This window comes from Globicephala melas, chromosome 5 (genome assembly GCF_963455315.2).
Source record: "Globicephala melas chromosome 5, mGloMel1.2, whole genome shotgun sequence".
NCBI lineage: Eukaryota > Metazoa > Chordata > Mammalia > Artiodactyla > Delphinidae > Globicephala > Globicephala melas.
The window spans coordinates 115,437,615-115,464,050 of NC_083318.1; the positions used below are offsets into that span (position 1 = coordinate 115,437,615).

Genomic DNA, 26,436 nt, shown 5'->3' on the forward strand with positions numbered 1-26,436 from the left:
TTCCCTTTTCTCCACACCCTCTCCAGCATTTACTATTTCTAGATTTTTTGATGATAGCCATTCTGACTGGTGTGAGATGATACCTCATTGTAGTTTTGATTTGCATTTCTCTCATGATTAGTGATGTTGAGCATTCTTTCATGTGTTTGTTGGCACTCTGTATATCTTCTTTGGAGAAATGTCTATTTAGGTCTTCTGCCCATTTTTGGATTGGGTTGTTTGTTTTTTTGTTATTAAGCTGCATGAGCTGCTTATAAATTTTGGAGATCAATCCTTTGTCAGTTGCTTCATTTGCAAATATTTTCTCCCATTCTGAGGGTTGTCTTTTGGTCTTCTTTATGGTTTCCTTTGCTGCGCAAAAGCTTTTAAGTTTCATTAGGTCCCATTTGTTTACTCTTGTTTTTATTTCCATTACTCTAGGAGGTGGGTCAGAAAGAATCTTGCTGTGATTTATGTCATAGAGTGTTCTGCCTATGTTTTCCTCTAAGAGATTGATAGTTTCTGGCCTTACATTTAGGTCTTTAATCCATTTTGAGCTTATTTTTGTGTATGGTGTTAGGGAGTGATCTAACTTCATACTTTTACATGTAGCTGTCCAGTTTTCCCAGCACCACTTATTGAATAGGCTGTCCTTTCTCCACGGTACATTTCTGCCTCCTTTGTCAAAGATAAGGTGACCATATGTGCGTGGGTTTATCTCTGGGCTTTCTATCCTGTTCCATTGATCTATCTTTCTGTTTTTGTGCCAGTACCATACCGTTTTGATAACTGTAGCTTTGTAGTATAGTCTGAAGTCTGGGAGCCTGATTTCTCCAGTTCCTTCTTTCGTTCTCAAGATTGCTTTGGCTATTCGGGGTCTTTTGTGTTTCCATACAAATTGCAAAATTTTTTGTTCTAGTTCTGTGAAAAATGCCAATGGTAGTTTGATAGGGATTGCATTGAATCTATAGATTGCTTTCGGTAGTAGAGTCATTTTCACAATGTTGATTCTTCCAATCCAAGAACATGGTATATCTCTCCATCTATTTGTATCATCTTTAATTTCTTTCATCAGTGTCTTATAATTTTCTGCATACAGATCTTTTGTCTCCTTAGGTAGGTTTATTCCTAGATATTTTATTCTTTTTGTTGCAATGGTAAATGGGAGTGTTTTCTTGATTTCACTTTCAGATTTTTCATCATTAGTATATAGGAATGCCAGAGATTTCTGTGCATTAATTTTGTATCCTGCCACTTTACCAAATTCATTGATTAGCTCTAGTAGTTTTCTGGTAGCATCTTTAGGGTTCTCTATGTATAGGATCATGTCATCTGCAAACAGTGACAGCTTTACTTCTTCTTTTCCGATTTGGATTCCTTTTATTTCCTTTTCTTCTCTGATTGCTGTGGCTAAAACTTCCAAAACTATGTTGAATAAGAGTGGTGAGAGTGGGCAACCTTGTTTTGTTCCTGATCTTAGTGGAAATGCTTTCAGTTTTTCACCATTGAGGATGATGTTTGCTGTGGGCTTGTCATATATGGCCTTTATTATGTTGAGGAAAGTTCCCTCTGTGCCTACTTTCTGGAGGGTTATTATCATAAATGGGTGTTGAATTTTGTCGAAAGCTTTCTCTGCATCTATTGAGATGATCATATGGTTTTTCTCCTTCAGTTTGTTAGTATGGTGTATCACATTGATAGATTTGCGTATATTGAAGAATCCTTGCATTCCTGGAATAAACCCCACTTGATCATGGTGTATGATCCTTTTAATGTGCTGTTGGATTCTATTTGCTAGTATTTTGTTGAGGATTTTTGCATCTATGTTCATCAGTGATATTGGCCTGTAGTTTTCTTTCTTTGTGACATCCTTGTCTGGTTTTGGTATCAAGGTGATGGTGGCCTTGTAGAAGGAGTTTGGGAGTGTTCCTCCCTCTGCTATATTTTGGAAGAGTTTGAGAAGGATAGGTGTTAGCTCTTCTCTAAATGTTTGATAGAATTCGCCTGTGAAGCCATCTGGTCCTGGGCTTTTCTTTGTTGGAAGTTTTTTAATCACAGTTTCAATTTCAGTGCTTGTGATTGGTCTGTTCATATTTTCTATTTCTTCCTGATTCAGTCTTGGCAGGTTGTGCATTTCTAAGAATTTGTCCATTTCTTCCAGATTGTCCATTTTATTGGCATAGAGTTGCTTGTAGTAATCTCTCATGATCTCTTTTATTTCTGCAGTGTCAGTTGTTACCTCTCCTTTTTCATTTCTAATTCTATTGATTTGAGTCTTCTCCCTTTTTTTCTTAATGAGTCTGGCTAGTGGTTTATCTATTTTGTTTATCTTCTCAAAGAACCAGCTGTTAGTTTTATTGATCTTTGCTATTGTTTCCTTCATTTCTTTTTCATTTATTTCTGATCTGATTTTTATGATTTCTTTCCTTCTGCTAGCTTTGGGGTTTTTTTGTTCTTCTTTCTCTAATTGCTTGAGGTGCAAGGTTAGGTTGTTTATTCGAGATGTTTCCTGCTTCTTAAGGTGGGCTTGTATTGCTATAAACTTCCCCCTTAGAACTGCTTTTGCTGCATCCCACAGGTTTTGGGTCGTTGTGTCTCCATTGTCATTTGTTTCTAGGTATTTTTTGATTTCCTCTTTGATTTCTTCAGTGATCACTTCATTATTAAGTAGTGTATTGTTTAGCCTCCATGTGTTTGTATTTTTTACAGACCTTTTCCTGTAATTGATATCTAGTCTCATGGCGTTGTGGTCAGAAAAGATACTTGATACAATTTCAATTTTCTTAAATTTACCAAGGCTTGATTTGTGACCCAAGATATGATCTATCCTGGAGAATGTTCCATGAGCACTTGAGAAAAATGTGTATTCTGTTGTTTTTGGATGGAATGTCCTATAAATATCAATTAACTCCATCTCGTTTAATGTATCATTTAAAGCTTGTGTTTCCTTATTTATTTTCATTTTGGATGATCTGTCCATTGGTGAAAGTGGGGTGTTAAAGTCCCCTACTATGAATGTGTTACTGTCGATTTCCCCTTTTATGGTTGTCAGTATTTGCCTTATGTATTGAGGTGCACCTATGTTGGGTGCATAAATATTTACAATTGTTATATCTTCCTCTTGGATCGATCCCTTGATCATTATGTAGTGTCCTTCTTTGTCTCTTCTAATAGTCTTTGTTTGAAAGTCTATTTTGTCTGATATGAGAACTGCTACTCCAGCTTTCTTTTGGTTTCCATTTGCATGAAATACCTTTTTCCATCCCCTTACTTTCAGTCTGTATGTGTCTCTAGGTCTGAAGTGGGTCTCTTGTAGACAGCAAATATATGGGTCTTGTTTTTGTATCCATTCAGCCAATCTGTGTCTTTTGGTGGGAGCATTTAGTCCATTTACATTTAAGGTAATTATCGATATGTGTGTTCCTATTCCCATTTTCTTAATTGTTTTGGGTTCGTTATTGTAGGTCCTTTCCTTCTTTTGTGTTTCTTGCCTAGAGAAGTTCCTTTAGCAGTTGTTGTAGAGCTGGTTTGGTGGTGCTGAACTCTCAGCTTTTGCTTGTCTGTAAAGGTTTTAATTTCTCCATCAAATCTGAATGAGATCCTTGCTGGGTAGAGTAATCTTGGTTGCAGGTTTTTCTCCTTCAACACTTTCAATATGTCCTGCCACTCCCTTCTGGCTTGCAGAGTTTCTGCTGAAAGATCAGCTGTTAACCTTATGGGGATTCCCTTGTGTGTTATTTGTTGTTTTTCCCTTGCTGCTTTTAATATGTTTTCTTTGTATTTAATTTTTGACAATTTGATTAATATGTGTCTTGGCGTATTTCTCCTTGGATTTATCCTGTATGGGACTCTCTGTGCTTCCTGGACTTGATTAACGATTTCTTTTCCCATATTAGGGAAGTTTTCAACTATAATCTCTTCAAATATTTTCTCAGTCCCTTTCTTTTTCTCTTCTTCTTCTGGAACCCCTATAATTCGAATGTTGGTGCGTTTAATGTTGTCCCAGAGGTCTCTGAGACTGTCCTCAGTTCTTTTCATTCTTTTTTCTTTATTCTGCTCTGCAGTAGTTATTTCCACTATTTTATCTTCCAGGTCACTTATCCGTTCTTCTGCCTCAGTTATTCTGCTATTGATCCCATCTAGAGTACTTTTAATTTCATTTATTGTGTTGTTCATCGTTGCTTGCTTCATCTTTAGTTCTTCTAGGTCCTTGTTAACTGATTCTTGCAATTTGTCCATTCTATTGTCCATTCTATCTCCAAGATTTCGGATCAACCTTACTATCATTATTCTGAATTCTTTTTCAGGTAGACTGCCTATTTCCTCTTCATTTGTTAGGTCTGGTGGGTTTTTATCTTGCTCCTTCATCTGCGGTGTGTTTTTCTGTCTTTTCATTTTGCTTATCTTACTGTGTTTGGGGCCCCTTTTTTTGCAGGCTGAAGGTTCGTAGTTCCTGTTGTTTTTTGTGTCTGTCCCCAGTGGCTAAGGTTGGTTCAGTGGGTTGTGTAGGCTTCCTGGTGGAGGGTACTAGTGCTTGTGTTCTGGCGTATGAGGCTGGATCTTGTCTTTCTGGTGGGCAGGTCCACGTCTGGTGGTGTGTTTTGGGGTGTCTGTAGACTTACTATGATTTTGGGCAGCCTCTCTGCTAATGGGTGGGGTTGTGTTCCTGTCTTGCTAGTTGTTTGGCATAGGATGTCCAGCACTGTAGCTTGCTGGTCGTTGAGTGAAGCTGGGTGCTGGCGTTGAGATGGAGGTCTCTCGGAGATTTTTGCTGTTTGATATTATGTGCAGCTGGCAGGCCTCTTGTGGACCAGTGTCCTGAAGTTGGCTCTCCCACCTCAGAGGCACAGCACTGACTCCTGGCTGCAGCACCAAGAGCCTTTCATCCACAGGGCTCCTTAATTTGGGATGATTCGTTGTCTATTCATGTATTCCACAGATGCAGGGTACATCAAGTTGATTGTGGAGCTTTAATCCGCTGCTTCTGAGGCTGCTGGGAGAGATTTCCCTTTCTCTTCTTTGTTCTGACAGTTCCCAGGGGCTCAGCTTTGGATTTGGCCCCGCCTGTGCGTGTAGGTCGCCGGAGGGCGTCTGTTCTTTGCTCAGACAGGACGAGGTTAAAGGAGCCGCTGATTCGGAGGCTCTGGCTCACCCAGGCCGGGGGGTAGGGAGGGTCACGGAGTGCAGGGCGGGCCTGCAGCGGCAGAGGCCGGCGTGACGTTGCAGCCTGAGGCGCGCCGTGCGCTCTCCCGGGGAGCCGTCCCTGGATCCCGGGACCCTGGCAGTGGCGGGCTGCACAGGCTCCCCGGAAGGGCGTGTGGCTAGTGACCTGTGTTCGCACACAGGCCTCCTGGCGGCGGCAGCAGCGGCCTTAGCGTCCCATGTCCGTCTCTGGGCTCCGCACTCTTAGCCGCGGCTCGCGCCCGTCCCTGGAGCTCTCTCAAGCAGCGTTCTTAATCCTCTCTCCTCGTGCACCAGGAAACAAAGAGGGACGTAAAAGTCTCTTGCCTCTTCGGCAGGTCCAGACCCCTCCCCGGACTCTCTCCCGGCCAGCCGCGGCGCACCAACGCCCTGCAGGCTGTGTTCACGCCGCCAACCTCAGTCCTCTCCCGGCGCTCCGACAAAAGCCGGAGCCTCAGCTCCCAGTCCCGCCCGCCCCGGCGGGCGAGCAGACAAGCCTCTCGGCTGGTGAGTGCCGGTCGGCCCGATCCTCTGCGCTGGAATCTGTCCGCTTTGCCCTCCGCACCCCTGTTGCTGTGCTCTCCTCCGCGGCTCCCAAGCTCCCCCACTCCGCCTCCCGAAGTCTCCACCCGCGAAGGGGCTTCCTAGTGTGTGGACACTTTTCCTCCTTCACAGCTCTCTCCCGCTGGTGCAGGACCCGTCCCTATCCTTTTGTCTCTGTTTAGTTTTTTCTTTTGCCCTAACCAGGTACGTGGGGGGTTCCTTGCTTTTGGGAGGTCTGAGGTCTTCTGCCAGCGTTCAGTAGGTGTTCTGTAGTTGTTCCACGCGTAGATGTATTTCTGGTGTATCTGTGGAGAGGAAGGTGATCTCCGCGTCTTACTCTTCTGCCATCTTCCCGGAAGTCCTCCTGATTTATCAGTGCCTGTTTTTGAACTCTAAATGGTTTAGACTTGGTATCGTCAGATTTCTCCCTTCCTCCTCCTTATTTTTTTTTCCAACTTGATGAGTCTTACTCTTTAATTTTCAGTTCTACTAACTTTAACTTCTTTTCAGTTTAACTTTTCAGTTTGATTTTTTAAGTTTAAGTGTATTTTTGCTACAGTAAAGTATGTACATAGGTTGAAAGTCTGAAAGGACCTCAACAGCACTTCTCTCTCTGTTCCACACCCCCATCCTGTTCCTCGGGAGCAGTTCTCTTATTCTTAGTTATTTTAGCCGTTTGGGGGGTTCTTTTTGGTATTTACTTTCATATTTCTCCATGACATATGTGCATGGATAGCTATAGTAGTTATGTGCCGTTCTACATAGCATGTGTGCACATATCTATAAAGACATGATCTAATGATGTCTTACTATGAAATATCAGGATTTAGCCCTATAATCCTGTTTCTTCTCTTATATACTTCTCTTCATCTTCCTAGTATAGTTTTTCATGCTACTTGCTAAATCATTTTACATGTTTTCACTGTCATGACCATGTATTGTTTTTATACCTGAGTCATACTTTAAATTTCCTTTTCAGGCATAATTTTGTTTTCCTAGAATTAATGATTGCCTCATTTTTTCCTGAATTTAAGAAGTGTTATCAGTTACTGATATATCCCTAAATTCTCTGACGGATCTATCAAAAACCTCTGGAAACATACATACTCTTTCGGTTTCACATTTGTTTCATGGAAACATCCCTCCTGGACCTTCAGCCCAGCTACTGTGTCCGTGCGTCAGTGGAAGTTCATTCAGGGAAGCAGAGCACTAGTGTGTGTGTGTGTGTGTGTGTGTGTGTGTGTGTGTGTGTGTGTGTGTATGGGGACTGGTATATAGTAAGAGATTTGTTTCAAGGATTTCGCCTTACACGAGTAGGAGTTGGTTAAGTAAATTCTATGAGGCTGGTTGTTTTCACATCTGATGCCACAGCTTGACACCACGGGGCAAGGAGTCAAAAGTGAAGATGGATGTGTAGCGGTGAAGGGCAAGGGCAAGCTGGAATCCAGGAGCACCAATTCGAGGAACTGGGATCCACGTCAGTTCTCACTGCCTCCCACCTTGTGATGCCAGTGTCCTGCAGAAGGAGCTAATACCCTTTGTCACGGAGCAGACACATACCTGGCCTGGGAGTCAGATAAGCTGCAGGAGGACCCAGGGGAAGGTGGAGCAATTGTAGGCCTGGCTGCTGCCCCACAACAGTGGGGTGCGCCAGCAGATAGTGACAACTTGTGTGATCACTAGTTTGGGGATCTACAAAACTTGTGGAATCACCTACATCAAAGCACAGAATGGCTGCTGCTTCACATCTGCCTTCGAAATCTTGCATGCAAATATCTCTTCTGTCTCACCTAACCAGAAACATGCCAGGGAGGGAATTCTGGGAAATGTAGTTTAGGTTAACCTAGTTGGCACGTTACAGAGCCACCACAGGTGGCCTTGAGAATGTTCCTCTCAGATCTCTGACCACAGGGAGTAACTGACTGATGGCCCCAGCTGCTGCTTTCTGGTATCCATCACCACGTCTGTGCCCCCAGCCAGTGAGTGAGCACAGCAGGGGTATTAACGGAGGCTCATTCCTGGGGACTCTGGAGTCTTCTGTCAGGCAGCCGTGGCTTAAGGACTTCTTGACAGCCTTGCCAAACTTTCCCTAGAACTGCACTGCAGTCTAACACATACACCCCTCCCTCCTTCCTTCCCGTCTCCTCCTGGGCCCAGACCTGCATGGTGTCTGACAGCTCTTCCAGCCTCCCCTGGCTCCCTCCCCATTTTCTTTCACAGATGTTTCCTTTAATAAATTTCTTGTAGATCTGTTCATGTCTTGGTGTCTCTTCGGAGGACTTGGACTAACAGCCATCTTCTTAAGACATCCCTTCAACATCATCTTGGGAATTTCCTTCACTTTTTTCTTTGGTAGATTCCTTTTTCCCTGGATCCCATGTCTTCATCTTTCTTGATTTACTTCCTCTTTTGGTGAAATGCATCCTCCACATGGAAGGTAAAAATGTTGAAACCTTGCATGACTGAAACCTTTATTTTAATCTCACCCTCGAGGGATGATTTGGCTGGGTATGGAATTCTTGTTTGGAAATAATTTTTCATCAGAATTTTAAGCACATTCTCCATTGCCTCATAGTTTTCTGTGTAAATGTTGAGAAATACAATGCCACTTTTGATTACTGATGCTTTGCATGTGACCTATTTTTTTCTGCAGAGGCTTTTAAAATCTCTGTACCTTTGATGTTCAGAAATTTTATGATGGCTATGCCATGGGGGGTGTGTGTGTGTGTGTGTGTGTGTGTGTGTGTGTGTGTGTGTGTGTGTGTGTGTGTGTGTGTGTGTGTGTGTTTCCTTCATTTAACTAAGTGCGCAGTGGTTCCCATCAATGTGGAAACACCTGTCCTTTAGTTCTGGGAGGTGCTCTTATGTTCCTTCATATTTTTCCTCTATTTTCTCTGTTGTCTGTTTCTGAATTTACATTTGTTAGCTGTGATACTTCCTGCATTGAGCCACTGATTTTCTCATTTTTTTCTCTTCTTTTCTCATATTCCAAGCAATTCATTTAACTTTGTATAATTAAAAATGTATGTATATATATATTTCTAAGACCTCTTTTTGTTTCTTGGTCTTTTAAAAAATAGCATTCTGTTCTTGTTTTAAGGATGCATTCTATTATGTTGAGGGGATATTAATAATGCTTTGTTTTGTTTTTAAATTTCTTGTCCTCCCTTCACTGCTTCTCTTGAGAGTTCCTTTTTGTTTTTGCTTGTTTAATTTCCATTTTTTGTTTTTGTTTTCTTTTTCTTTTTTTTTTTTAACGTGCCTGGAGATCCTTGGCTATTTTCTCATAGCCTAGGAGAGAGGCACAAATTAGCAGTTTGGAAGCAGTTTGTGCTCATGATGGAGTTTGATGCTTACCAGGCCTTACAGCAATGTGATCAGGCTGGTACCCTCACCTCTTTGCACATGCCACCTTCTCAGTGAGGCCTATTCTGACCACCTTACTTTATAATGCACACACCTGCCCCCTGGTACTTCTGATCCTTCTTTCCCTGCTCTATTTTTTTCCCATAGCTCTTTTTCTTCCTCATAGCACTTTTATTACCTAATATATAATACTTTATTTATTATATTTGTTGTTCATTTTTCTGTCTTCCCCCACTAGAGCATCGGCTCCATGAGAGCAGAGATTTTATTATTTTTATTGATATCTTCCAACCATCTGGAATAGTGCCCAGCCCAAAATAGGCATTCAATAAATATTTATTAAATTGAGGAGACTCAACACTATGTGTAACTCTTTTCTTATGGACTTTTTCTTTTTCAGCTTTTCTCTTTTCCTTATAGTATGATTTTTTCCAGAAACTAGTAATTCATTCTCCGGCCTTGGAGGCATGGGGTGGGGGATAGGAGGTGGGATGTGGAAGGAGCTTCAGGGTGATCTGCCTGGGAGTCAGCATCCTTATAGCTGAGCAAGATGAAGGGAGCTGAGGTTCACTGTTAAGTATATAGATGTTTACTCACTTTTTTTAAAAAAAAAAAAGGTGCTGCCATCTAGTCTTGCTTTACCTGAATCTAGAGCCTCCCTTCTTTAACTTGTACTGATAGTATAAACTTGTAGTTTTCTGTAGGAGTAGGAAGGGATGGTCACCTGCCTACTTAAACTGGGGGCTGGTGAGAATCTTGGCATCAAACTATTCCTTATATGGACTTCAGCTAGTTTTATTGTTTGCTTTGTTCATTTTTAACCTAACCTTGGCACCCCTACCTTCAGAACTACCTGGTGCTTTCAGTTTCAGAGATATTAGGGTACAATGCACCTTGCTTCTTCTTAACCTCTCCTATTCCCTTTGCATTTGTGGATTTATTCATTTTTCAGATTCTTCAGCTGTCATTTTCGTTGGGTTTTGGGAATCCATTATTTCCTAAACTATTTTTCAAAGCATTTGTTAATGATATTTGTCAAAATGGTATGTGCATAAGAATTGATGGGTGATTAGATATATTTCCTGAATATAAAATACATTAGTTTCCAATAAATTGATCATTTTCTCTTACTACACCTGTCACGGTTTCCAGTGTCCAGTACATAGTAAGTGTACAGTTTGTTGAGTGATGAACAGATTTGACTACTGGATTCAAGCTGTAGTGTGATGGCATTTTAATATATTGCTTGGAAAGTTTGAGGGTAAAAGTACTTTGCATGTGCTTATGTACTTGTGTGTTTTCTAGTGTCAAGAGAGATTTGAAAAAAGGTATCTACAATTAGCATTTAAGGGATAGAGTGCAGGGATTCGAAAGTGGAGGCAAAGAGTTGAGAATAGTTGTCCTCATTAACCATGAGTGCTAGGTTTCTGAAAATGAAACAAACAAAATCTTGGTAAAAGATTAGGTAGTTACTGAACTTCAGACTTAAAGAAAAGTTAGTTAGGGGGACCAGGATCTCATGTGACAAACCAAAAGTTCTTTTATTATTCTTATATTTACAAATATAAAAAGAATTCACTAAACTGGAGCATACCTAAGATGCTTGACCCATTTTAAATGACATACAATTAGTGTCTCTTTGCCATCTCTTGATCTTTGGAATATTTTCAGAGTCAGTTTCGTGCACAGTGTAAACTTGCTTTTGCCTTACTGCAGGTTATATGGCTAAAATGTAGGTCAAGGACCACTCAACATGAGGCTGAAGAGGTAAGCAGAGACTAGATCACGCAGGGCATTGTCAACCGTGTTAAGGATCATGGGTTTGTTTTTACTATAATGAGAAACTAACGAAAGGTTTTTCAAGTTAACATTTTTGTCAAATGGCTCTGCTGCTAATCTGAGTTTAGATTAGAGAAAGACGGAAGTGGCCATGGCAAGACTAGCTGAGAGGTCACTAATAATCCTCGGCAACAGATATTGCTGAATACCTGTGCCACATTCCTCCATCTCTCTTCCTTGCCCACAGAGACCGCTTTTCACAGTAAAAACAGAAAATGCCTGATACTCCATTTCCAACTCCCCTTTCAGTTAGTGCAGAGGCATGTGATCCAGAAATGCCCAATGGGAAATCTGATAGCTTCTGGAAAATATTTTCCTCCTTAATTAAAAGAGGAGAAAGGCTTTTTGGACATTTGTTGTATGAGAACATGACGCTTGCAGCTGCTGCAGACATCAGACACAACAGAGCATGACAGAGCAGAAAGGTCTGGGCCTTTTTTTTTAAACTTTTTATTTTTACATGGATACAAAAAGTCGACATATCATAAGTGAACAGCTCACTGAATTTTCACAAAATAAGGACACCTATGTAATCAGCAACAAATAAAAATCCAGAAACACATAAAAATCCAGAAGCCTTCTTTATGCTTCCTTATGCTCCTTCAAGGCTAACCATTATTCTAACTCCTAACAATATAGATTACTTTCACCTGTTTTTTTTTAATCTGTTTTGTTTTTATTTTTCAATTTTTCACTTTAAGAGATGGCATCATATTTTGCATATGCTCTTTTGGGTCTAGCTTCTTTTACTCACCATGTTTGTGAGAGTCATATGTTTGGGTAGTTGTAGATTGTTCATTTTCATTACTATAGAATATTATGTTTTGTGAATATACTCCAATTTATTCATTTGACTGTTGGTATATATTTAGATGGTTTGGCTAACTAGTGTTCCTGTGAGTATTTTAGTATACACACTGTTGAATATATGTATGCATTTCTGTTGGGTATATACCTCTTTGATTTGTAGTAGCTCTTTAAATAGTCAAGATAGGTGTCCTTTTCTATACATATATACATTTCTATACATTTCCCAATCAGTGGCTTGTTATTTCCACTCTCTTAATGGTATCTTTTGATGAACAAAAGTTCTTAATTCTAAGATAGTTAATCAGTATTTGTTGGTTGGTGCTTTTTGTGTCCTGTTTAAGAAAATTTTATCTACTCCAAAGTTTCAAAGATATTTTATTTTCTTTTGGAAGTTTTATTATTTTACCTTTGATATTTAAATCCAAGTTCATCTGGAGCTGATTTTTGTTTATGGGGAGAAGTGAAGGCAAGATTATTATTTTTTCCCCCAAATGGAAATCCAATTCATCAGCATTGCTTGGAGAGACCATCCTTTCCCTACTGCACCAATGTCATCTTTGACAAAAATCAGATGACTGTAAATGTGTGGGTCTGTTCCTGAACTCTAATCTGTTCCATTGGTCTATTAGTCTGTCTTTGCACTAATCCTACACTGTTTCAGTTATAACTTTATGTTGACCTTATATCCAGTGACCTTGCTAATTAACCTTTCTTATTAATTCTAATAGTTTATAGATTCTTTTTGTATTTTCTAGATGTGCAGTCATATAATTTACAAATAATGTTATTTTTTCTTCCCTTCCAATCCTTGTTCATCTTCTCTCTTTCCTTCTATCCCTCTCTCCTCTGTTCCCTTCCATTTTCCTTGAATTATTGTACTGTTTAAGACCTCCAGTACAATGTTAAATAGAAGGGGTCATAGTGGATGATTGTCTTGTTTATAATCTCTTTATGAAAGTTTTCAATATTTCTCCATTGTATACAATGAGTACTATAGGTTGTTTGAAAAATGCTCTTTTTCATATTAGGGAGATTGAATTCTGTTCCTATTTGCTAAAAGTTTTAAGATCATAAATGGGTATTGAATTTGTCAAATGCCTCTTTTGTGTCTAACAAGATGATCATATGATTTTTCTCCTTTTTTTCTATTAATAAAGTCAATTACATTGATTAATTTTTAAATGATAATCCAACCTTGCATACCTGGACTAAACTCCACCTGGTTTGATTTGATTTGCTAGTAATTTGTTCTAGATTTTTTTCATTTGTGTTTCATGAGAGAGATTAGTCTGTAATTTTTCTTTCTTATACTTTCCAACTATTGGAAACAAAGTATTCTGGCCTCATAAAAAACATTTTTAAAATGTCTCTCCCTTTTCTATTCTCTAAGCATTTGTGCAGAATTGATATCATTTCTTTAAATATTTGGAAGAATTGAATGGTAATGCCATCTGGACCTGGAGTTTTGTGATGGATTTTAAATTATGAGGCAGTTTCCTTAATAGATACAGTTCTATTCAGATTTTCTATTTCTCCTTTTTGTTAGCCTTGATAAATTGTATTTTTCAAAGAATTTGTTGACTCTGTCTTCTGATATATATGATCTGTTCAATCTGACAGATTTCTAGTTGCAGATATTTTCAGCTCTACCATTTCCATTTAAAAAGTATATTCCAATTCTCAGATGAAATTATTTCATTTATTCATCTTTCTCTCTTATTTCTTAACTCTGTTAATAATAGTAATTTTTGATTGATTGCTAGACTAGACTCTAGATCTGTGCTGTTCAGTAGAGTATCCACTAGCTGCATGTGGCTTTTGGCTAATCTTAATTGAGATGTGGTGTAAGTGTAAAATGCTGGAGTTTGGAGACTTGGTACAACAACAAAAAAAGGCTGTAAAATAGCTCAGTAACTTTTTATATTGATCACATGTTGAAGTGATATTCTGGATACTCTAAATATAAAATTAATTTGTGCTCTTTGTGCATTTGAAAATGTAGCTATTAGAAAATTTTAAACTACATATATGCCTCACATTTGTGACCCACACACTTTTTCTATAGGACAGTGCCACTCTAGATGCTGTTTTCTTTTTCTAGAGAGTTCGATTTTCCAGAGCTAGGCGGATGGGCTGAGAAGCTTTACTCCTCTCAGCCTTCAAGTTGAGTTGACTTGCAGCTGTACTGCAGCTTTGGTAAGGTTCCATCTGCCTCTGTTCTGTGATACCCCTATGTCATGGCCACTCAAGGCTGTCATTTAGGGGCCTGGTGTGTTCGCTGGGCAAATTCTAGACTCTCAGACTTGTTTCCTCACCCCTGAGAGATTGCCAGAAACTCCGCTCTTCTTCTGAGAGACCCTTGATTATCCCTTCAGCCTCCCATTCCAGACAACTTCACAATGTGGCAAATATTTTGAGGGGAAAATAGGCCATGTGCTTAAAGCTCTTGAAGTCTCTGATTACATCTTTTCTGAAAGACCACTAGTCATAGCTCTGCATGTTTCTCTGACTTCAAGAAGCAGCCCTCTATCTGGGCAAAACCATGATTTGCAGCATCTTACCCCATCCTAGAATCAACAAATGCCCCATGGTTAAAGTGGGTACAGAAAGACCGGCAACCTCTCTGAGGTTCTCTCCTCACCAGAACCTGGCATCCTCTAGTCCTCTTTGTTTTAGCGGCTCTCTGATAACTCTAAAGTGATGATTTAAAAAATTTTACCTATAGTTATTCTCAGTAGAAACACTGTCTGCTTCAAACTACTTCATTCTCTTGGATTTAAAAGAGATATACTTAAAGTCCAGACCTCTCTGGTGTGGCTTCTATCGTGGAATCTTTCTACCTTGCCTTGCCTTGCCTTCTGTAGATAATGCTATCCTTTGCTCTAGAACCTTTAAAAGTTACCTCTTAGAAAAGAGAATATAAAATTTTGAATCATCAGCATATAGCCATTTAAGGTATCTGAAGTCAGGGGTCTGGATACGATCGTATAGGACAGTTGCATAGATTAAACTCTGTATTGTGAGACTAGTTTTAGGTCAGAACTGTGAGGAGTGCAACACTTAAGGAAGAGAAAGAGGAGTTTCCAGAAAGACAAAGAAGAGATGAGAAAGGTAGGAGGAATATCAGAAGAAGGTAAAGTCACAGAGTCCACAAGAAGAGAACATTTCAATAAAGAGGGTGCATCAAATTATGTAGAAAGGGTAAGAAAGTTTGAAGTGAAAAGGACCCTGTGGATTTAGCAGTAATGAAATTTATATTATCTCATTACCTTACAACATTCTTATGACAAAAGCATAAAAATTAGATGAGAATAAAATGTATCCTAATCTTATTTATGATCTACAAAAATGACGATTTCATATGATTCGGCCTGATAGATGGAGAAGTAAAGGTTTACCAAAGAGAAGTAATTTGCTTAAACTCAAGAGTAGACACGAAATTCAAATCTTGTTCTTTTGACATCTGGTCTTATGTCCTTTGCACTGCACTACATATTTTTATCTATTGCTATCACTTCTTAATTATTCATTACTTAGATAAGTCTTTTCTCCCTCTTTTTTTTTGTGGTACGCGGCCCTCTCACTGCTGTGGCCTCTCCTGCTGCGGAGCACAGGCTCAGCGGCCATGGCCCACGAGCCCAGCCGTTCCTCAGCATGTGGGATCCTGGGGCACGAACCCGCGTCCCTTGCATCAGCAGGCGGACTCTCAACCACTGCGCCACCAGGGAAGCCCTGTTTTTCTTTTTAATGATAGTTAAGTCTGGTTAACTTGTTGTTGTCCTCCAAAGATGTTCTGCAATTTCTTCTTAACATTTCTTTACCATTTTGGCTTTTGATGAAATTATTGTTTTTAATTGACATTGACTTAAATTGTAATTCAGAATTGTTCATGTAGATTAGAATACTCTCTAGGTCTTGTCTTTTTGTTATGCCTCTTTTTTTTTTTAAACAAGTAACTTTAAGACCAGTTAAACTATGTAAACTTAACTCTCCAGGAACTCTTTCTGGAGGAAATTTCTCTACATAGAAACTTTTTCAGACTTACAAGTCCAGAATTAATATCTTGACCCTCTGTAATAGAGTGACTGATTTTGACCTTCTGAGGTGGTCCCTTCTTCACTAGGGTAAAAGAGCTTGCTTTCCATAGTGAGCTCTTTGAGTTGGATTCTGTCTTTCTTGTTAAGGTGCCTTTGTGGTATCCTTACTTTTAACATATTTGGAACTTCTGAAGTTTCTTTTGGATCATATTAGACTTTCTTTTGCTACAAGTAGGTCATGATTGCTGTTAACTGGTTCTGTTCCTTCCTAAGTGAAAGAATGGTTAAAATGCCAGGATCTGCTGCTTCTTGTGGTAACAGTTCTCACATTGAGGTTCTATAGAATTTCATCAAGTCACAGCTATGGTTAATGAAGGAGCAGAAGGTAGTGAGAGTGGAGAGCAGAGGGCAACTTTCTTGAAGCAACTTTCAAGTCATTGTTCTTTATTCTATTTATTTTCCAGGAATATGTGATTAGCAATAGGAAGGGACATGTGAACAGCTTTGTATTTAATATTTGATGTTATTTTATTTTATTTTTTTTTGCGATACGTGGGCCCCTCACTGTTGTGGCCTCTCCCGCTGCGGAGCACAGGCTCCAGACGCGCAGGCTCAGCGGCCATGACTCAAGGGCCCAGCCGCTCTGCGGCACGTGGGATCCTCCCGGACCGGGGCACGAACCTGTGTCCCCTACGTCGGCAGGCAGACTCTCAACCACTGTGCCACCAGGGAAGCCCTTGATGTTATTTTTATTAACAAATGACTTCTTTTTTTTTCTTTTAAGATAAGCTTCGTTTATGGTGGAGTTAATACTTACATATATCCTTAGAGGATATATATCCTTAGAGGATACCCTTAAATAAATCAAAGCCAGAGTAGAGTTGTGACTTAGAGATTGCTGATAGGAAGCAGAAGATCCTGGAGCCAGGGGGAGAGATCGCTTCGTAGAGAAACTCTAATGGATTGTATTTATATACAGTTTTCACTGATAGCAGCTGATATCAAGGAAGGAATGTTGAGGAAAGGTAGTAGCTCCTATTCAGAAGTGACTCGGTGGGCTTTGGGCTGGCAGCAGTGCTGATGTTGTGGGCCATCACATGGCTTGTCCTGCCACTAGGTGGAATACCTACTATGTAGGCTGCCCCTAAAACACACGTTTTATAAGTAACTAATTAAATTACCAAACAAGATCATGGTCAAGTAATGAAATGAAGTGAAATGAAATGTTGAAGAGATATTTATTTCAAACTAACACTAAGAATTGGCTCAGCTTATTATAGCTGTTTGGGTTAGTTATAAACACCTGTAAAGCAGTGTTTTTTTATGCAGAATTTTCACCAGTCTTATATAAAATTTTCAATATTTATTATTTATTTGCTACCCTTGCAAATAAAAAAACTAATGTTTTCTATTTCTGTGTAAGAAAATTACCACAAACCTAGTGGCTTAACACAACATGTATTTATTATCTCACAGTTTCTGTGAGTCAAGAGTCTAGGCTATCAGAGAATTCTTCTGAGAGAGAACTGATTTGGCAAGGTGGGGGGGGGTCACTGGTGACTTTGACAAGATTGGATTCAGTGTGTGGACAAAATTTAGATTGAAGTGGGATAAAAATAACTAGGAGGTGAAAAAATTTTTCAACTTTTAAAGGAGTTTTGCTGTGAAAAGAAATAGAATTGAGGCAGTATGTGGAAGAGGACATAGGCTCAAGAAAGGGTTTTATTTTTAATGTTTAAGATGACAGATATGGCACGTTTGTAATGCTGATGACAGTGATCCAGGAGACAAGAGAAAATGATTTGGAGAGGTAGTGACTACAGTGGGAGCAGAGTCTTTGGTTGGGAAAGAAAGGGTGGGATCTGTTGAGCAAATGGAAGAACCGTTCTCACAAAGACGCAGGGGCAGTTCAACTACAGTATAACAGCTGGTGGGAAGATGGTAATTTTTTTCTCTAATTGCTTCTATTTTCTTAGTGAAATCAGATATCAGCTCAGAGAGAGAAGATTAGAGCAGGTGTTAGGATTTGAGGGGAACCTCAGAAAGAGCTATTCCAGAGACAGTGAAAGCATATTTTCTAAAGGAATATAGTAAGAGTTTTGCATGGTGCTACATATATACTTGCATATATACTTGTCTTAAATTTAAAGTGAGAACTAGTCATCATGTTGATTATTTTTCTCCAATAGGCATTGAACAGGAAGAGAGTTAGGTTTAACCAGGATTGTTGTGCTCTCCCTCAGAAAAGTATGAAACAGGAAGAGAGGAAATTGGATTTCAGTATATAAAGGGATTGATTATCATAACGAATTGTGGGGTATCACTGAGGAAAAATGGGAACTGAAGACATTGAATGGGTTAACGAACAGTAAAAAAGTAGATGGAATCAGTAGTCTAGCTGTTTGGCTAGGGTTGATGTTATGGCAGTGGCGTCACTTGAGAAAGCTGGTGACTTGGGCTGTAGAGATGGGGGTGCTTGAAGTCAAGATGTCAGCGATCTTACAGCTGCTGCCCATGATCCAATATAGAGCATGATGGTGGGGGAGGGATAACTGAGGTGGAGTGAAGGTAAAAATCATTGGAAATGAAGAAGCTGAAGAGGAGAATCTGGATCATTAAATGGATGATCTCTGTGGATATTGAAATCACCAAGAAGGAGGATTCTGTTACTGGAGCAATGGAATACAGTCAATGACATATTAAAATCATGTGCTGAAACTTTCTGAAACTATTCCTCTTTTGAGTTCCTCTCCCAAACACACCAAATTACAAACAGATTTTTTAATAAGGTAAGTATGTTTATTGAGAAAAGCATAGATAAGACATAAACTCAATAAAATGAGAATGATCCATATTCTCACCATTATAGATATTTCCTATTTATATTTTGGTGAATATCCTTTCAGACTTTTGTATCCATACAAAAAATCATATATATAAGATCATGCAATACATGCTATTTAGTACTTTGCTCTTTAAAACTAACCAGAGGTAGCTGCAAATAACTGCAAACATATGAAGAGATGCATCATTTTGAATTGCTATCAGGTATTCCAGGGTATGGATGTACCATAATTAGTCACTGTTTTACTATTGCTGCATAACAAATCACACTAAAACTTAGTGGTGTTAAACAATAGTAATCACTTATAATCGCATGGTTTCTGTTCAGGAATTTGGAAAGAGCTTGGCTGGGCATTTCTCTCTTGGAGGCTTTCATGCAGTTGCAGTCGTATGTCAGCTAGGCTGACTGGGACTGGAGGATCCACTTCTAAAGTGGTTCACTCATATGGCTGGCAGGTTGGTGCTAATCGCTGGCTGAGGCCTTGGTTTCTTTCTACATGGGCCTCTCTATGGGGCTGCTTCTTGTCATGGGAGCTGGCTTCCCACAGAAAGAATGATCCAACAGATGCAGGCAGAAGCTGCAGTGCCTGTTGTGACCTATCTGCAGATGGTCACTTCTGACATATTCTATTTGTTGTACAAAGTCAGCCCTGATTCATTGTAGGAGGAGACTACGCAAGGCCGTGAATTACCAGTGATCATCTTAGGGGCTGGTCACCACAACCACCCTTCTACTGGTGGCTATTTAACTTGTTTCCAAGGAATATTATTATACCTAGCATCTCTGTGCCCTGTCTTAAGTATTTCCCTGTAGTTTCAGAAGTGGAGTTGCCGAACTACTTTTCAAAAAGATTATTATACCTATTTAATTTCCAAATCAGTCTAGGAGAGTGTACATTCCCCTCACCCTCACCAATACTTAGTGTTTGTAATTACTTTAATCTTTGCTAATCTGATAGACATTTTATAATATAGAGAGATATAGATATAGATAGATAGATATAGTATCTATTTAATTAGTAGTGAGATTGAACAATTTCCTTGTGTCTGTTGGTCCATTGCATTTCTTTTTTTCTTATATTATTACTGATATTAGTTCTTCATTGTGAAATTTACAAGTGTTTTTTCTCACTTTGCTATTTGTATTTTTATTTTCTTTTAGTCTTGTAGGTATTTTTGATGTTCATGTAGTCGTCTGTTTTTTTTTTCCCATCATATTTGGGTTTTTGAATTGCTTTGAAAGGTGAACCCTACCAAAAGATTATAAACATGTTCCTGTATATTTTTTCTAATACTCTTGTAGGTTTGTTGTTGTGATTATTAATTTATATAGTATTAAAATTAAATATTTAAGAATTTACTTTTGTGTTTGGTATAAAGTTAATATCTAAACTTTTCATTTAATCAACCAGTGTTACAGTGCTGTATTTTTTTTTTTTTTTTTTTTTTGGCGGCACACGGGCCTCTCACTGTTGTGGCCTCTCCCGTCGCAGAGCACAGGCTCCGGACGCGCAGGCTCAGCGGCCATGGCTCACGGGCCTAGCCGCTCCACGGCATGTGAGATCCTCCCAGATCGGGGCACGAACCCGTGTCCCCCGCATCGGCAGGCAGACTCTCAACCACTGCACCACCAGGGAAGCCCTACAGTGCTGTATTTTGATCAATCCATCCTTTCTTCACTGTACATGTTAGTTTTCTACTCAATATCCATTCTCCCTAACCTTCTCCTGTTAGAACTCCAATTTTATTCGGCTCCCTACCCTGCAGAAAGTAGCCATGTGCTGCCACCTTCCCCAACCCTTGGAAGTGAATCCTAATTGAGCCAAACCAATCATGGTGATTCCACTCCTCTCCTGATTGACTTAGGGATGGATATTCAATAAGAGCTTCAGGGAAGATGTGCTTGTTCTTAAAGAAAGGAACCAAGAGAGGAACAGTACTTGATTTCTTCCTCTGGAGAAGAAGTCTAGGAGAAATTAAGTTTGGGACAATGCTAGCTCACCCACACTGGAAGAACAAAAGGAAGATAGCACCTTGGTCCTAGATAGCATTTTTGAGCTTCTGAATTAACCTCTCCTGTGACTGTGTTAACTCAGGTATTTGAACTGTGTGAGGTGATAAATGTCGTCATCATTTAAGCATCATTGAGTTAGATTTTATGTTACTTGCAGCCAAATGCATTCTGATACACCTGCAATGTGAAATGCAGTACCACACCATTTATTTAATACAGCTTTATACTCGATGTTAGTATCTGGAATTATCAGCCCTATTCCTCATCCCCGTTTTTCTTTTTCACATTTTAACTCTTCCTACCCCACCCTTTTTTTCCAGAAAAACTTAATTAATATTTCTATCTCTGCTTTCTTTTTGGTTTCATCTGTCAAATGTATTTTTACCATCTGCTTGTATTTAGAATATTTCTTAATCACTGCGTTAACACACAGGTTTGTCTTTTTAAGATAATATGTAGTTACTTAGATTTTGAGGGGTATTTTTAAGTAACAGTTTTAATGAGATATAATTCACATACCATACAATTCACTGATTTAAGATGTATACATTTTTATCACTCCCCAAAAGAAACCCTGTACTGATTAGTAGTCACTTCCCATCCTGCCCCCCAGGACTGAGCCCTAAGCAACTACCAATCCACTTTCTGTCTCTATGGATTTACCTACTTTGGACATTCATATAATAGAATATATACAATGTGGTCCTTTATGACTGGCTTATTTCACTTATTTTCAGGGTTTATCAATGTTCTACATACACCAGTGCTTCATTTCTTTTTATTGCCAAATACAATAGTATTTGTATCGTATGCATATACCCCAATTTGTTTATCCATTTATCAGTTGCTAGACATTTGGGTTGTTTCCATCTTTGGGCTATTATGAATAATGCTGTTACAAACATCTGTGTACACATTTTTGTGTGGACATATGTTTTCATTTCTTGGATAGAAACCTAAGGGTGGAATTGCTGGATCATATGGTAACTGCATTTAATTATTTGAGGAACTGCAAGACAGTTTTCTAAAGTGGCTGAACCACTATACATTTCTACCAGCAGTGCTTTAAGGTTCCAGTGTCTCCACATGATTTGGGGTTTTTTTTTTGACTCTAAGAAAGAACCTGAGTTTTTATGTGTGTGCATTTTTTATCGTGGTAAATATACATAAAATTTACTGTTTTTAATCATTTTAAAGTGTATAATTCTGTGATATTTAGCATATTCACAATGTTGTGCAGGTGTCACCACCATCCACCTCCAGAACTTTTTTATCTTCTCAAACTGAAACTCCATATCCATTAAACACTAACTCCCCATTTCCTCCTCCCCCAGCCTCTGGCAGCTGCCTTTCTACTTTCTGTCCCTATGAATTTGTTTCCTCTAGGTACCTCATCTGAGTGGAATCATACAGTATTTGTTCTTTTGCCACTGGCTTATTTCACTAGCATAATATCTTCAAGAGAATCTGAGCTTATTTAAGGTGGTGTTTGGTACATGCATCTTTCATCATCTTATTTTATGCTGTCTATATATCATCCTGCCATGTCCTTATATAATATTATTTCCTTTTTTCCCTCTCTGTAGAGGAAATCTCTAGATTTTGAAATCAGCACCCTACTTTTAATTCTCTTATTGTTCCCTTTTGTAGTTCTTTTTATGTTATATGTGTAGTTACGTATATGACATAAAGGGAACTGTGTTATGGTGAAGAGATTAGTGGCCAATTTTCTCTTGCCCATATTTATTTTATTTTTTTGGTATAATATAGGATTTTGGACAAAATTATTATTACTAAATTATCTTTACATTATGTAAACATTACATTAGTGTTTAAAAGCATAGACTCTGGAATCTCACTGCTTGTTTTAATCACACCTCTGCCACTTGCCAGCTGTGTGACCTTGGTGAAGTTATTTAAACTTTCTGTGTCTCAGTTGTTACATTTGTCACATCAGGATAATAATATTACCTGCCTCATTGCTAGGATTAAATAGATTAATTTACTTAGTGCTCTTAGAGTAGTACCTGGCACATAACATGTGCTATATAAGAGTTTACTGTTATTATCATTAGCATTCTCCTTGAAGAATTATTGTTGGCATTTACATTTTATTTTATAAAAATTAATTTATTGTTTTTGGTTAACTGTGTGTGTGGTTTTTTGTTTGTTTGGTTGGTTTTTGGTTTCTTCCTCACTGCTAGGATTTTTATTATGTCCTCTTTCTTGAAGTCTTATTGTCATGTTTAAGTTGTATCTGTTTGTACTACTCTGAGTAGTTTTTTCAGGTGTGATCCGCTGTCTTGTTTACCACTATATTTTCGGTCCCTAGAACATAGTTTGGCACATAATAGGTGTTCAATAAAGATTTGATAAATGAATGTGTGCCTGGAGTCCTTGCATATCTGTCAGGCTCTGGCAAAAGGGGGCCTTAGAGGGAAATTGCAAGGCAGGAAGAGGAAAAGGGGACTTGCTTCTTTCTGTTTGAACCCTGTTTGCTTCCCATCATCCCAGCAATGTTTCTTCACAGCAGCCGGTCCTTCTTCTAGCAAGGCTTGAGTCCAGTTTGCAGTTTCTCTGACTCTCACGGTACAGTCGTCCCTCCATACCTGCGGGGGATTGGTTCCAGGACCCCTCATGAATACCAAAATGCAAGGATGCTCAAGTCCCATCTATAAAATGGCACAGCTCAGTGGGCCTGTGTATCCAGGGGTTCTGCATCCACGGATATGGAGGGCCGACTGTACCACCCCATGAAGCCACACATCTGAAAAACCAGCACTGCTAGCCAGTTGGCACCCCCTCCTTGAGGTCTGTATGCCAGCCCCACAGGGCCCTTCCTCCAGAAACCCAGCACCAGCCCAGCAGCTCCCTCGTAGAGATCTAAGTTCCAATCCCTCTATGAACTTCTCAGTCTTAATTTGTCTCTTTGCTTTGTTCCCCAACCTTAGAACTGCACTTCTGGTACTTGTTCCCTCCATGATACCTTAGTATTCTCCTTGGCCTCTCCATTTCTCTAGTTAGCAACTTGATTCCTCCTTAGGGAATTCTCTCTTAAAATACCCTGTGTGTCTCCTGACTCCACCCTGACTGAGACAGCTTATCTGTCTTATGAAATTATGTCACCTTTCTGAAGGTAGACTCTATCAATAACTATTCTCTATGTCAGGGATCAGCAACTGCAGCCCGTGGGCCAAATCGAGCCTGTGTCCTACTTTTGTAAGTAAAGTGTTACTCAAACATAATCACATCCATTCACTTTCATATTGTCTATAACTGTCACTTTGCAAAGGCAGAGATGAGTAGTCATCATAGAGACCACATGGTCCACACCACCTATAATGTTTGCTGTCTGGTCCTTTATAGAAAAAGTTTGCCAACCCCTATCCTACATCTATAGTTAGCACAATTTTTGGTATTTAGTAGACATGCCAATAAAAAATGTTAAGCGAGGGAATATATGGAGGAAAGAGCCAAAAAGGGAGATGGTAAAAAGAAAGAACAAGGAGGAATATAGAAAAATTTACATTTTAATGGTGATGAAAATTTTATTGAGGTCCAGATCAGATATAGGGGAAAGAAAGAAAGTTAAACTGGCAAAATTTTACCTTTCATTAATTTTCTGTTTAAAAATATAAAAAATCATGTAAATAAATTTTGCTTAAAATATATTAACCTTTTAATCGAACTGTTATGAAAAAACATTGAAATTATATCTACCATGTGTACTTGAATTGTTTTAAATCCATGAAATAAGTTAAAATATGGCAGTATCAGAATAATAACATTTTAGAGTTGACTGAGAATTTTAAACAGAGCACAATAGAACTGAAGTAGACACATAAGTTGGTGTTTATGACTTTTGGGCAATGTAGTTGATTGTGAAGCCATTTGAGAGATGTTAACAGCTACACACACTTTGTAATATACATTTAGTGACTGAGATCAGTAAACTTTTTATGTTCTGAAGAACTAGTTTACTGATAGTATTTATTGAATAATTTACTACATTTACAATTCCGTACATATCATGCCCCAAATCATATCCTGTAAAATCTTAGTATAACTTCCAGTACAGTGAAGCACTTAAAAAATACTCTGAAAATAACATTGAGTCTATCAGAAATAGTGGTTGAATTTGTCAAAAACATTCTATTAGGAAGGAGTTGAGTAGAATTTTAGTTTTACTTTTTGGTCATTACTGAGATTCATTATTGTACATTTACCTAGAGAATAGATTATCCCAACCAGAGCTGCTTTCCCCCTTCTCTGAACTCCTGTGTGTATCTATTATAATAGTTTCCTGTTGTTGCTACAAAACATTACCGTACACTTAGTGGCTGAAAACAACACACAATTATTATCTTACAATTCTGAAGGTCAGAAGTCCAAAATGGGTCCAATGGATGAAAATCAAGGTGTCAGCAAGGTGCATTCTTTTTAGGAGCTCCTAAGGGAGAATGCTTCTTGCTTTTTCCAGCTTTTAGAGGATGCCCACATCCCTTGGCTTGTGGTTGCATCACTCAGCCTTTGCTTCCATCATCACGTCTCCTTTACTGTCTCTCTTATAATGACCCTGTGATTACATTGGGCCCACCCAGGTAATCCAGGATAAGCTTCCCATCCCCAAATCTTTAACTTAATCACATCTGCAAAGTCCCTTTGCCATTGTAAGTTAATGTATTCAGGGGATTTGGGGAGGAACATGGACATCTCTGGGGGCCTATTATTCTGCCTAGCACATCTTTCTTCTTTTATTTAGAATCATTGAATATCAGAGCTGAAAAGGACATTGGATGAAAACTTGTCCAATCCCTTTACTTTACACATGAAGAAGATGAATGAAACCAGAGGCTGTTTGTCTGCCTCTAAGCACTCTTTAGGTGTGAATCAGGCCTAATTTATGTTTTGTATGCCTAACTATACTTACAATAATACCTTGAACATTTTAAGTACTCAGTAACTATTTATTGCCTGAATGATTAAAAGGTTAGTGATAGAAACCAGATATATCTAGTCTCTGACTCAATTATTTTAAGTTAGTGCTAATAGGAGTTTATAAAAAGCCACTGACTGACAATACCATAAAGGGTAGAGATTCATTTATTCTTATATTTTGTAATTAAAAGGAGGAAATTATTCCTTCTTAAAAATAACTACCTTTTTTAGTATTCCATTTCTCTGTCTCTTGTCTCTTGTTTTTCTAGAGTAACTCATGGAATCCGGATTTAGTTTCTTTTATATTCATTGCCATTGGGCTGGGTTGATAAGATAAACCTGTATTTTTCTGTAATGCATATTTTTCAGCTGTGTCCAATATTTAGGACAATTTAAAAATCAATACTTATCTTTTAAAAACTATTTCATAACTTTAGGAAAAATTTTAGAAATTTAGGTTTATTTTTTTACTTATAATTTTTCTTCCCTTGTTAAGGAAGGATAGTTTGGACTCTTGGTTAAAATAAAATGAAAAAAAATTTTTTTTAATTAATTAATTTTTGGCTTCGTTGGGTCTTCATTGCTGCACACGGGCTTTCTCTAGCTGTGGCAAGCATGGGCTTACTCTTTGTTGCGGTGTGCAGGTTTCTCATTGCAGTGGCTTCTCTTGTTGCAGAGTGCGGGCTCTAGGCACGTGGGCTTCAGTAGTTGTGGCATGTGGGCTCAGTAGTTGTGGCTCGCGGGCTCTAGAGTGCAGGCTCAGTAGTTGTGGCGCACGGGCTTAGTTGCTCCGCGGCATATGTGATCTTCCCGGACCAGGGCTCGAACCCATGTCCCCTGCATTGACAGGCAGATTCTTAACCGCTGCGCCACCAGGGAAGTCCC

General features: G+C 38.9%; 1 protein-coding gene across 5 annotated transcripts in view; it reads left to right on the plus strand.

Moving 5' to 3' along the window:
* The window catches only part of ANAPC10 (anaphase promoting complex subunit 10), an 84,804-nt gene that overhangs the window by 53,058 nt on the left and 5,310 nt on the right, over window positions 1-26,436 (plus strand). The gene's annotated exons all lie outside the window — the stretch shown is intronic.